This window comes from Coregonus lavaretus, assembly GCF_964263955.1.
Source record: "Coregonus lavaretus genome assembly, chromosome: 6".
Lineage (NCBI taxonomy): Eukaryota > Metazoa > Chordata > Actinopteri > Salmoniformes > Salmonidae > Coregonus > Coregonus lavaretus.
The window spans coordinates 41,020,960-41,034,190 of NC_139993.1; positions in this window are offsets into that span (position 1 = coordinate 41,020,960).

Here is a 13,231-nt window from a genome sequence, read left to right on the forward strand (position 1 = left end):
AACAGTGAGAGACAGAATAACAACAACAAAATCCAGAAAAACTTTTGCCAATGAACATTGAATGATTCAGAGGAGAACTGGGTGAAAGTGTTGTGGTCAGATGAGACCAAAATCGAGCTCTTTGGCATCAACTCAACTCGCCGTGTTTGGAGGAGGAGGAATGCTGCCTATGACCCCAAGAACACCATCCCCACCGTCAAACATGGAGGTGGAAATATTATGCTTTGGGGGTGTTTTTCTGCTAAGGGGACAGGACAACTTCACTGCATCAAAGGGACGATGGACGGGGCCATGTACCGTCAAATCTTGGGTGAGAACCTCCTTCCCTCAGCCAGGGCATTGAAAATGGGTCGTGGATGGGTATTCCAGCATGACAATGACCCAAAACACACGGCCAAGGCAACAAAGGAGTGGCTCAAGAAGAAGCACATTAAGGTCCTGGAGTGGCCTAGCCAGTCTCCAGACCTTAATCCCATAGAAAATATGTGGAGGGAGCTGAAGGTTCGAGTTGCCAAACATCAGCCTCAAAACCTTAATGACTTGGAGAAGATCTCCAAAGAGGAGTGGAACAGAATCCCTCCTGAGATGTGTGCAAACCTGGTGGCCAACTACAAGAAACGTCTGACCTCTGTGATTGCCAACAAGGGTTTTGCCACCAAGTACTAAGTCATGTTTTGTAGAGGGGTCAAATACGTATTTCCCTCATTAAAATGCAAATCAATTTTTTACATTTTTGACGTGCTTTTTTCTGGATTTTCTTGTTGTTATTCTGTCTCTCACTGTTCAAATAAACCTACCATTAAAGACTGATCATGTCTTTGTCAGTGGGCAAACGTACAAAATCAGCAGGGGATCAAATACCTTTTTCCCTCACTGTATATGTGTGTGTGTGTGTGTGTGTGTGTGTGTGTGTGTGTGTGTGTGTGTGTGTGTGTGTGTGTGTGTGTGTGTGTGTCCACAGAAGCCTTCAGCACCTGGATCCCAGCTGGGCATTTTGTCAGGAGGACACACGCACACACTGGACAGACATCTGGAATCAGACAGATCCTCTCCAGTTACACTGCACCTGCCAGGACTATACTCTACCTCACAACACCCCTCATTCATCAAGGTGTCAGGACACTGAAAATGTTTAACATCTGAAAATAAATAAGATTTTTCTTTAGTATAGAAATGTTACATAAACAGAATGACATAGTATGTCGTGATATAACCTAAATTAGTCAAAGTCATATTATTTGACAATAAATCATTCTGTAACAGGGCAGACTGTGGTACAGCGGATGTGTAGCTAGTATGTTTGAGATAAATGTAGGTTCTGTAGACAATGTCTGTGTGTTCTCCTTTGTTTTGTATTGATGCAGTTTGGCTTGGTACAGATTGTCACTGAGTGACACTGTACAGATCGGCTCACACCTTGCTGTTATCTGATGACCTGGGTGTCCTCAGGCACCTCAGCTACACACACACACACACGCACACACATACACATGCACAATAACTCCTAGTCCAGTGCACATGCATTCATCAAGGGAAAATTTAGACGCCAGGTGCTATGTTTTCCCCTCGGAATAGATGCAAAAGTCCTGATCCATCTCATTCCTCACATGTTTGTAAAGGAAGGGGGGCATTTCCAAGAAATCACTCCTCTGATCACTCCTCCACCCTCTATTTGCCATGAGTCAAGATCCTGATCTGTAATCTGCTGTTGGTTACTCACAGTACTGCCTGTTGATGCCCGTAGATAACCACAGTTACACAGGAGCCATCCCATGCCCATGAGCTGTCAATCATAACCAAGTTCCCTCTGGGAAAAATACAGTTCTTCCATTCTGTAAAGGGGAATGTTTCTGTACGGGAAAATGCTAGCACAGGATGTGTACTAAAACTGTTTCTCTACCAGTCTTTTCCCTATGCTGTAGTTTAATTATGAGTAGAGGACATGCAGTATGTACTGCAGGCCTGAAGTCGTCCCCCCTACGGCCTAATACCCAAGGCTGCGAGGAAGAACAGTTTGTCAGCCCTTGAAATGTAAACTATCCTTGTTTTAAGAACATGTCATTCCATGTTCCATAACTTTCTAAAGGAGTATAAACAACCATGGTTTTATTGCATCATTCAAGATTTGACATTGAACACTCTTAACAGAACAATGTTAGTGGGACCAGGTTTAACTGACTATGATTCAACTACAACATCACTTCATAGAATTCTCTGGGATTTAGTTATGAGCAATATTTTTCAGTCTGTCAGCCTGTCACCAAGGGGAAGTCCACACACAGTGTGAAGAGGAACGCACTGAGATCCAACAATACAAGAAATGCTATGGCTGTCAGTCAGCAGGGAATGTTGTAAAAATAACAGATGGCCCTGTGTCAGTGACAATGATGTGTGGCATGGTGGCTAATACAGGCAGGCTGGATGACCTTGGATTAGACACGCTGCTTAAGCGTTGTTTGCTATCACATTGCATAGAGAAATTTGTCACACAAGCCTGGTTGATAATAAAACTGACCAGTGATTTCTAGTTGGGGTGGCCTGTGACTGTTTTACAATCAGCTATCAGCGCTAAGATAGGTCGAGATATTAGGTGTGTTATTAGCAGGGTTATTTCAAACTGAGCAACCTCTCCCTCCCTCTCTTTCTTTCTTTCTTTCTTTCTTTTTTCCTTTCTTTCTTTCTTTCTTTCTTTCTTTCTTTCTTTACAGAGCATGCCCAGCTGTTGACGCCAGAGGACTTTGTTTATGTTGATGAGGAACAGGGCTGGTCTGGACAGACTGAACCCTCTCACCACTAACCGTCAAACCTTCCACTGTCCCGCCCCATGTGACAGAGGAGACATGGGAACAGGGACCATCCTGAGAAAACGCCCTCCACCATCTCAACACTTTGATCCCATAAGGTTTTAATAGACATCTCTGAGTGTTGTCATGGTAGGAGGCAGTGTTGTTATCCCGTCACCGGCTTCAATCTCTTTCTATCCAACCCTACTAACACTTGTTCCCCATGATGTCATAATCTGGCTCTCACAATAGTTTCATTAACCATCCCATCAATTATGGTCATATCTGTGACATTCCAGGTCATCTTCAGGACACGAGAGGCAATGCAGAGAGGATTGCTGTATGTCATGATGAGATTAAATGATCATAGTGTGGGACTCACTAGGCAAAGACATAGCATTAATATAGCATTTATCTTGTGCCTTTATTTCTTGCAATGTTTTTAATTCTCAGGGATGAAAGTTCTAACCCAAGCAGAGTTTTACACGCACGGTTACAGAAGCTATAGACACTTAAATATATATGTAGGCTGAGCCGGAATTCAACGAACAGCAATATATTAAAATCTGCCTGCCGTGCCTGCCGTCCCCATATGTATACATACTACACTGAGTATACAAAACATTAAGAACACCTTTCCATGAAATAGACTGACCAGGTGAATCCAGGTGAAAGCTATGATCCCTTATTGATGTCACTTGTTAAATCCATTTAAATCAGTGTAGATGAAGGGGAGGAGACAGGTTAAAGAAGGATTTTTAAGCCTTGAGACAATTGAGACATGGATTGTGTGTGTGCCATTCAGAGGGTGAATGGGCAAGACAAAAGTGCCTTTGAACGGGGTATGGTAGTATGTGCCAGGTGCACCGGTTTGTGTCAAGAACTGCAACGCTGCTGGGTTTTTCACGCTCAACAGTTTCCTGTGTGTATCAAGAATGGTCCACCACCCAAAGGACATCCAGCCAACTTGACACAACTGTGGGAAACAATGGAGTCAACATGGGCCAGCATCCCTGTGGAACGATTTTGAGACCTTGTAGAGTCCAGGGGCCTCATTTATAAACATTGCGTATGCACAAAATATGCCCCAAAATATGCGTGTGCCAGTTTTCACGCAAAAGTTGTCATTTATCAAAACTGAACTTGACATGAGAATATGCTTATCCTTCCGCAAACTTTAGACCATGCGTTCGCACAGTTTCTAGCGGTTGAAGTATTGCAGCCTTGTGCAAATGGAGAATATATGACGACTTATTTGTAACAAAAAAGCAGGTTGTTAGTGAGAAGATCGAAAATCAATTTATTTTATTATCTTTACATTCAAAAATAATTATAAATATTTTTCCGATTATTTATTTTATTTCCATGATCATTGCAGAATAAATTCCTCACATTTTCTGACTGTGATGATTTCATACTCGTGAAATAGCCTATTGGCCTACAACAAGTTAGGATAGGCTACCATTCATCCCATCTCTCATCTAATTGGACCCACTTCGCAGTGGTAAATAGATAAGCTACCGGTCTTTAAAGTATTTTGCTCTATGCGATCCGATCCGAAGCGCAGTTTAACGGTAGAACAGATGGTTCACCTTTTCCATTGACGTTTGTAGGCTACATCTGAATACTGTAATGTCAAATTTCTTGAGTAGCCTAGACAATATTTCGTTTTTAAACATAATACATATATCATAACCATGGCACCTTTTCTGGCCATGATGAGTTCATATTCCGGAAGTAACCATCCAACAAATTCCCATGCGCATCTCTCATTTAATTGGGCCAATTAGTTAGGCTATTATAATTTCAATGTTTTGCTCTATGCTTCCGAAAGGGAGCACGGTTCATAACATACAGTAGAATTTAACAGGTGAACAGACAGTTGATATGTTGCATTGAAGTGTGTAGGCTACCACTGTAAGTAGGCCTACTATAGTTTTCATTTTTTTCAGAGTAGGCTAGACAATGTTTCAGAATTTGCGGGCAGTGCAGCGTATTTAGGTTCGGGAGAAAGTAAATGCAAAACATTACTGAATTCAAACAATCTGTTTACAGGTCCACAACAATTTGCAATAGTTTTTGTGTTTCAGAAACGATCAGATACAGCAAATGTCACACATTGTTCGCCATTGATATTTCCTTTAGATATACTGTCATGGCCAAATTCCAATACTTCAAAAGTATACAGCAAATAATGGCGTTATTGTCACCATAAAAGGTGAATGATGGGCGTTATTCAGGCGGAGTTTTAATGCTCGTTCACGCACGCACAGTAACGATCATATACAGCAAATGTCACACATTGTTCGCCATTGATATTTCCTTTAGATATACTGTCATGGCCAAATTCCAATACTTCAAAAGTATACAGCAAATAATGGCGTAATTGTCACCATAAAAGGTGAATGATGGGCGTTATTCAGGCGGAGTTTTAATGCTCGTTCACGCACGCACAGTTTTACGTCAGGTCTGACTTATAACGGGAAACATGCTTAAGTATGGCGTGCACCAAGTTTATAAATCTCAATATTTTTGTCTGTTGCACAGCCTTTTCAGAAATAGCACACGCAGATATTTAGTGTAAAATGTATGCACGGTTATAAATGAGGCCCCATGCCCCGAATAATTGATGCTGTTCTGAGGGCAAAATGGGGTGGTGCAACTCAATATTAGGAAGGTGTTCCTAATGTTTGGTATACTCAGTGTATATTCTGACACTGTATTGTTTTTCAAATGCTAAATTGCTAAATTTTACACAAAATATCTGTGATGAGGTGATGTTGAAGGAGTCAGGCGCAGGAGGGTAAATCACAGAATAACAGGCTTTATTCCGCAACCACAGAATTACGCAGGAACGCGTCAAAACACTCCAGTGCGCAACACAGGCACATGGGAAAATATCCCGGTGAAAATACACCGAGCTTCACTACTCTCCACAATAAACAATCACACACAAAGACAAGGGGGAAGAGGGAACACTTATACAGGTACTGATGAGGGGATATGAACCAGGTGTGTGTAATAAACAAGACAAAACAAATGGAATGATGAGATAAGGAGCGGCTAGAAGGCTGGTGATGACGACCGCCGAAGCCTGCCCGAACAAGGAGAGGAGGCAGCTTCGGAGGAAGTTGTGACAATATCTGTGTTCACTATTTCTGAAATGACTGCCCACTCACAAAAATATTGAGATTTATACAGTAAACTTGGGTGCACGCCATACATACACATTTTTCCCTTTATAAATCAGACCTGTTGTAAAACTGTGCGCGTGAACGAGCATTATAACTCCAATTAAATGAGAGATGTGCATGGTAATTTGTTGTATTGCTACTTCTGGACTATGAACTCATCATAGCCAGAAAAGGTGAGGAATTTATTCTGCAATGGTTATGATATATGTATTATGTACCATGTACCCCATGTTGGTAACACTTTACTTGACACCTAGCGTCATAACACGTTATGACATGGTCATAACCATGTCATAATATGTCATAACAGCTGACTTAACTTGTCATAACCTGTCATAATATAACGCAATATATGTCACAACAGGTCTAAATAAATGTGTCATGACAGTGTTATGACCAAATTATGACAGGTTATGACATGTAATGTCAGCTGTTATGACATATTATGACATGGTTATGACCATATTATCAAATCGAGAAATTTGACATTAAAGTCTTCAGATGTAGCCTACAAACGTCAATGGAAAAGGTGAACTGTTCGGTCTACCCTTACACTGCGCTTCGGATCGGACCACATAGAGCAAAATACTTGAAATAGCTTATCTATTTACCACTGTGAAGTGGGTCCAATTAGATGAGAGATGGGATGAATGGTAGCCTATCCTAACTTGTTGTAGGCCTATAGGCTATTTCACGAGTATGAAACCATGACAGTCAGAAAAGGTAAGGAATTTATTTTGCAATGATCATGGAAATGAAATAAATTATAGGAAATAGATGCCTATCTCTAATTATTTTATAATGCAAAGATAAAACTAAAATGATTTTCGCTCTTCTCACTAATGGCAAATGATTGCATCTTGTTACTATATTAAGCTACCTGTTTTATGAATAAGAGTGTGATCATATTTTCCAGCAAAAGGCTACTTTTGCCTTGCAATGCAGTACTTCAACCACTAGAAACTGTGGGACGCATGGTCTAAAGTTTGCGGGAGGATAAGCACATTCTCACGTTTTTATAAACTCCAACTTTTGCGTGAAAACTGGCTCACGCATGTTTTGGGGCATATTTTGTGCATAAGCAACGTTTATAAATGAGGCCCCTTATCTGGTTCACAAGATGAGTTTTCAATTTCCGAAGGATGCCATTAACTTGAACAAATACTGTACATAGACAATCTGCTCTAATTGTAGGGAAGGCACCATGCCAGCTAGCCATTTAATGGTAGGCCTGTACTGCCTGCACTCAGCAAAACTCTGTCCTGTCATCTACAGTGTGTGGATGCTGTGTGGTGACTTAAATGCTCAGTAAGGAATCGTATAGGAGCATTAGGAACAAAAACAGGATGCATTATACATTTTTTTAATACGAAAAGCTATTTGCTATATGTTTAGAGGTCTGTAGATTACTCAAGGAATGAATGAATGAGGTATACTGTAACAAATATTATAAACATTTATTTTAAATGACTCCCTCATCAAAAAGAGAGATTGAAATAAAATGTACGACTATAAATACAAGGCTTTTGGATCTTAGCCTAATACTAATAGCATATATTTGGCTTGGAAAAAGTGGTTTATGCAAGACAGCATTTCAAAAGTCATAAAGCATGAAATTGCAATGTGCTTGAATGGTTGAAATGATGATCATTTGATTAAATTTATCATATGAGAAACTGGCCCAGCATGACTGAAAAATGTAATCTACCTCTGTGGCACAGTACTTTGGATACATGTTCAATAAGTGTCAATCCCACTCTAATCGTTGCTTTGAGGCCACTTTTCCATTTGCTAAACAATACTGAGTCACAATGTAGGATATGTCATATTTGTCTCATTGAGCTCAGACTCCTCAAAGAGAAAAGTTAACATTCAGAATAACCTATTTAGCACTATCCCTGAATCCACACACCATTGGCCAACACTCCCTGCAAGTTTGTCTTTCTGATCGTTAGTGTGAGAGGCTTTTAAACTTGTGGCGTGGATGGAAGGTGCAACAGGAGACTTGATGACCCTTTTACCACAAACCCTCTCAGGTACTACGACTGGATTTACCAGCAGCCCAAAGCCACTTAATGCAGACACATAAAAAAAGAAGTGTATTTTATTAGGAATGGAATATTGCCCTACTTGAACACTCTTTTAGAATAAAGGATTCAAAGTGCTCCAAACCAAATGTCATCCACTTGGCAGTAGCCATAGCAACAGTAGGGAGTCGGCGTATAATGTATTGGAAACAAGCAGCGGCCTGTCTATGATCCATACGGAGACCTCATCCCCACTTCTCTACAGAGTTAATTATACACAGCAGGACACCTGCCCCAGGGCAGCCCCCACTGCTCCAACTCTTACAGCTGCCTGGCTAGACCCTGTATAATCACCTGGTGTGTGTATGTTTGTGTGTGTGTGTGTGTGTGTGTGTGTGTGTGTGTGTGTGTGTGCGTGTGCATGTGTTCCACCGTGGTTGTAGGAGTATGATGCTGTGTTGTGTGTGTAGTAATGTACATATGGAAAAGTCCCTACTCTGACGTCACCCCATTGAAGTTTAAATTTAAAATGATTAAGGTAAGGGTTAAAGTTAGGTAAGCTTTATGGTAATGTTAGGGTCAGGGTAGGGGTTAAGGTTAGGGTTTAGGGTAGGGACGTCCCAAGGAGCCTTGATTGCACTAACCGCAGAAGCATGACTATGCATAACACAATACCTGTGTCTACAGTAAATGAGGCCTGTGTTTTGATTTCGACTCCTGTTCCCAGGTCTGTCTTATCTCAGTAATCCCTATATGTTGCCATCAGCCTCCTGGTGCTTTCATGACTTACAGCTGAATACCTCATTATCTTCGTCTGTCTTTACAGGTGGGGTCAAGGGATAAGAACAAGAGAAGAAGAGAGAAAAACATGAAATCTGTTTAATATCCTAATTAAGTCTTGAGGACTCCTGAGCTTATTCACTCAGATGGCCAGGAAACGTCTATAGCCTTTAACTAGGGCACTTAGTATTAGCTACTATTCAGCACAACACTGTTTCACTGGAGGGGCTTCTCATCTGACCCCTGGCCCAGTGAGGTGGGGCCATAGAGTGGCAGTGGCCAGTGGGAGAGTGCCGTGGACCTTGTTCCCCACTAGGGCCGTCCTCTCTATTCCTCCAAACACATCACATGGCCTGCACTGCCCAACACAAACAGAGCACAGGACGGGAGGGGACAGAGGGAGGGACGGCTGGGAACCAGACAAACAGGGCCTGAGCCTAGTCTGTGAAAACAGCCAACCTGATGGGCCAGATAAGTCCTGCTCCTGTTTGGTCAGCCGTGTGAGTGTTGGAAGAGAAGGACACTTTTCTTGTTAAAACACTATCACTTTTCCTACTTTCACATCCAAACAAGTGTAAGTGCATTGGGTGGGTGTTATGTGGCAGTTGCTTGGAATATTGCATTTAGCAAACAACAGCTCAAAATGTACAGTGTAATCTTGAGGCATTCAATGGGAATGACTGGGACTGGGAATGTTTCTGTGGGAATGACTTCTCTGGATTTGAGTCACAACAACAGTGACTCATAATGGGAACAGACCATAACAAAGTATATTTTTCATAAACAGGTTTGGTATAGGAAGATAACATTGCCTGCAACTACCAGTGAGATGTTGTTGTGCCACTGACCTCTCCTCCTCTCCCTCTCCTGCAGTGTCTGGATGCTGGTGAGGATGTGGATGCGGTGGAGGTGGTTATGGACCCCCAGCTCCAGCAGGTCCAGCTCATTCAAGTGCAACAGGTCCTGCAGAGAGAGACACAGATGGATGGGTGGAGGGTTAGACAGTATGAAGAAGGAAAGAAAGCCTGCAAATTACAAGCCCTCAAGGTGTACCAAACTGTACCATAATGCAGACAACACCTTGGCTGTAACAGCCTTCTTAAGAGGCTAGACGGGACAGTTTTCAGACAGGCAGGCAGCAAGAACACCTTCCCCTACCTCCAAACTGAGGAGTGTGTCCTCTCCTCCCCCTAATCTAGTCAGGCCAGCGCCACACACTGCCTGTCATTATTGGACTGACACTCTGCTGCTGCTGATGGTGCCCTTTCTTACACTTCAAACCATTGGCTTGTTTCAAAACAATACATTATTGGTGACGAGCTCACAAACACCACTTTGTTTTCCGCCGAGTTCCAGCGTGCATTGATCCCCAGAGAGACAAAACAGACAAGTTAAATGCTAGGTTTGGTTAGGAGATATTTTCTGCTGTTTGGAACATGCCTTTGAGCTTGTGTTAACAATACTGAAATATTCAAACAGAGGAAATGATGGGTTCATTTTCTCTGTAAGATCAGGGTTAGCTTACAAATAATCATATATTCTTGATGCAAGTGAAGTTACAAGTTTGCTTTAGTCAGATGATAATAACATTTTCAATTATAACAACAATGTGCAGATTTCAAATTCTCCTGTTTGCTTTGCCATGATCATCCCTGGTGCAATGGAGCAGTGATCTGGACCAGATTGTTTTAAGGCAGCAGAGTTATTTTTCCACCACGGTGCATTAGAGTTTTTGTCCCTGTTATCTATGCTCTGTAGCGGTGGAATCTCAGCCAGGATCTCTGTGTTCACCAAGCATTCTTCTGCTTTGTCCTGCCTTTGTTATAACGGGGGGGGGGGGGGCACCAGGCCCAGGCAGCCTCCCAGGGCAGCTGAGCTGGTGTGTGTCTGTCTGGGTATCCAGATAGGGCTCTACTAGGGCGCTGGGGGCCCTATGCTGGTAAGGGTCCATTATCCTCTGATGGCTCCTAGGTGTGCAGTACTTACCCATAGAGGCCCCTAGTAGTTCCACACCCTTTTGCCCACTTGCAGACAAAGCTGACATTAATAGGCAAAAACAGCCCTTTGGCCTATCCTGAAGACTCTCCAATGCATTATTCGACCGTGCCATGGCATTTCAATACATTCCTCAAACAGATATTTGAATAGTTATCTTTGTCAGGGGGTAGCGTGCGGAGTTGTGGTTTGGTCTGGGTTGTTGTTTTCTTGTCTGGATATTTGAGCACCGGCAGGTCTGACTGACTGGCAGTTTGTTAATGTAACGCTGACGCTCACCAGCGTTGGAATGTGGCGAGATGTAGCAGAACGTGTCCCCAGAGGGTGAGAAGCATAGACTGTTAAAAGGGCTGATATCTCTCCATTACTTTTATTACAGGGCTGGTTATCAGGCTGCATGAGCAGAGAGGCAGAAACAAAGAGAGGAAGGCAGCCATGCAGTCATGCGTCTCCCCTCATCTCTCTCACCTGTCTGAGCAGCATTGGAGCAGAGAGACGTCGCAGACAATCTCCTGGCTGATGGATGCTCTCCAATGGTTGATAGACAGGCATTAAAGTATACTGTGTTATAACGGTAGCATATTTCACCACATACACGGAGTATGTTTTTATCCCGGGTTTGACCCCTAGCGTTATTTTCCCTCCTCTGAGGACAGTTAACTTGTGTGGCATTATAGGGTTAAGTTTTGCAGGGTAGACTTAGAAATAAACACAGTCTAAAATAGAAGGTCCATTAGATAAATTTGATAAAAACTTGTATCCCTCTCTCTCTTTTCTCCCTTAATTCCACCAATAATGGAGCAGTTATGGAGGCTTCATTAACTCACTTCATAATCTCTGTTTCACATGACTGAGGCATTGTGGGCCTTCGTTAGCAGGATCAAGGGGTGGTTGGTCTGCCACATCCAAAAACTAACAGCCATTGATATGATTGTATAATAAAGTAAGTTACACTCATTTATGTTGAGATCTAAAGAGTTCACTATTTAAGAGTTCTCTCTCTGTAATGGTGGGATAGAAGGTTGTACAGGCTGGTGGTATACCCTCACGAATAGCCTTCCTGTCCTTCCTGATTAACATGGGGAACACTGTCTATCCATGACCATAGCATGTGACCCTACCAAGGTTTTGTGTCACTTACTGTAAAAGGCTTTTAGAGGACAACTCGGCAACTTTATGAAGCCTGTTTAAGTCCCACACATAGGATGATATGTGTTATAATGAGGGGACAGGTGTATCCCCTCTCCTGTGTTTAAAAGGTCTATTGAACAGCACTGCAGAGCCATGGACTTAAATGTGCATTCTAAAGAATATGAACAGTATATTTCCTTTATCATAACTATTTGGGTTATTTCTCTGGTGGTTCCGAGGTGATTTAGCGCAGATATAAGCTCTTGAAGTACATGGTGAACATGTTTTGAACAAGCTCATCACAGTGTATCACATCTTTCATTGTACCAAGTACTGTATATCTGTAAGCTGCTAAGACATCAGATACTGTAGGTTCATCATCTAATAACATATTGCCAAAATAGAAGTGAAACAAAGGGATGGGGTAATAGTGACCACAGACAACATATCATCCTCAGACCCCCCCCCCCAAAAAACACGTTGCAGAAATATGGAGGCCTTGGTTCACTTGACATGAGTCAGAGAGCTAAGGACTTCTTACTGACATAGTCTCTCCAGTCTACTTTAACGGTCTACAGCTCTGTGTCATAGTGTCTCTTTACAGGAACAAATATCAAAGGCCCTCAGGCCAGACCATACTGACAGGTTTTATACCCTGTTCTCATGAATGAAATACAATGTTCTCTCTTTAATGAGATCAGATCCAAACTTATGTCCGTTTACCATAGATTCACATCACTGCAGAGGAAATAACTTACAGGTGTAGCAGAATAGGATCAGTCTTGAGGAGAAAGGGTTAGCTCTGGTCACTCTAAACCCCTTAGCCCTTGGTGACAGTCAGAGTCAGCCAGCTGGGTCCAAAAGCTAACAGAGTTAAGTGGGTGTCATAAATCCCCAATAATAAGGATCTCGAAGGAGGACTGCACTAGGTGGGTAGGAGGAGACAGGGGCAGGGAGACAGGGGGAGAAAGAGGAAGAGGGAGACATGGGTGGGGGAGACAGTGGGAGAGAGGCAGAGTGGAATGAGATAGAAGGAGGTAGGGATGGGAGAGACAGGGGAAGGACACGAGAGAAGAGAAGAGAGAAAGGGGTAAGGAGACCAGGGGAAGTGGTCAGGGAGAGTGAGAGAAAGACAGGGGAAGGAAGACAGAGGTGGAGAGAGATAGGGGTGGGCGGCCAGGGGGGAGCCAGGTGGCGGGAGACAGTGGGTGGGTGGGTCGGTGGCCAGGGGGAGCCAGGGGGAGGGAGACAGTAGGTGGGTGGGTGGCCAGGGGGGAGCCAGGGGGAGGGAGACAGTGGTGGGTGGGTGGCCAGGGGGGAG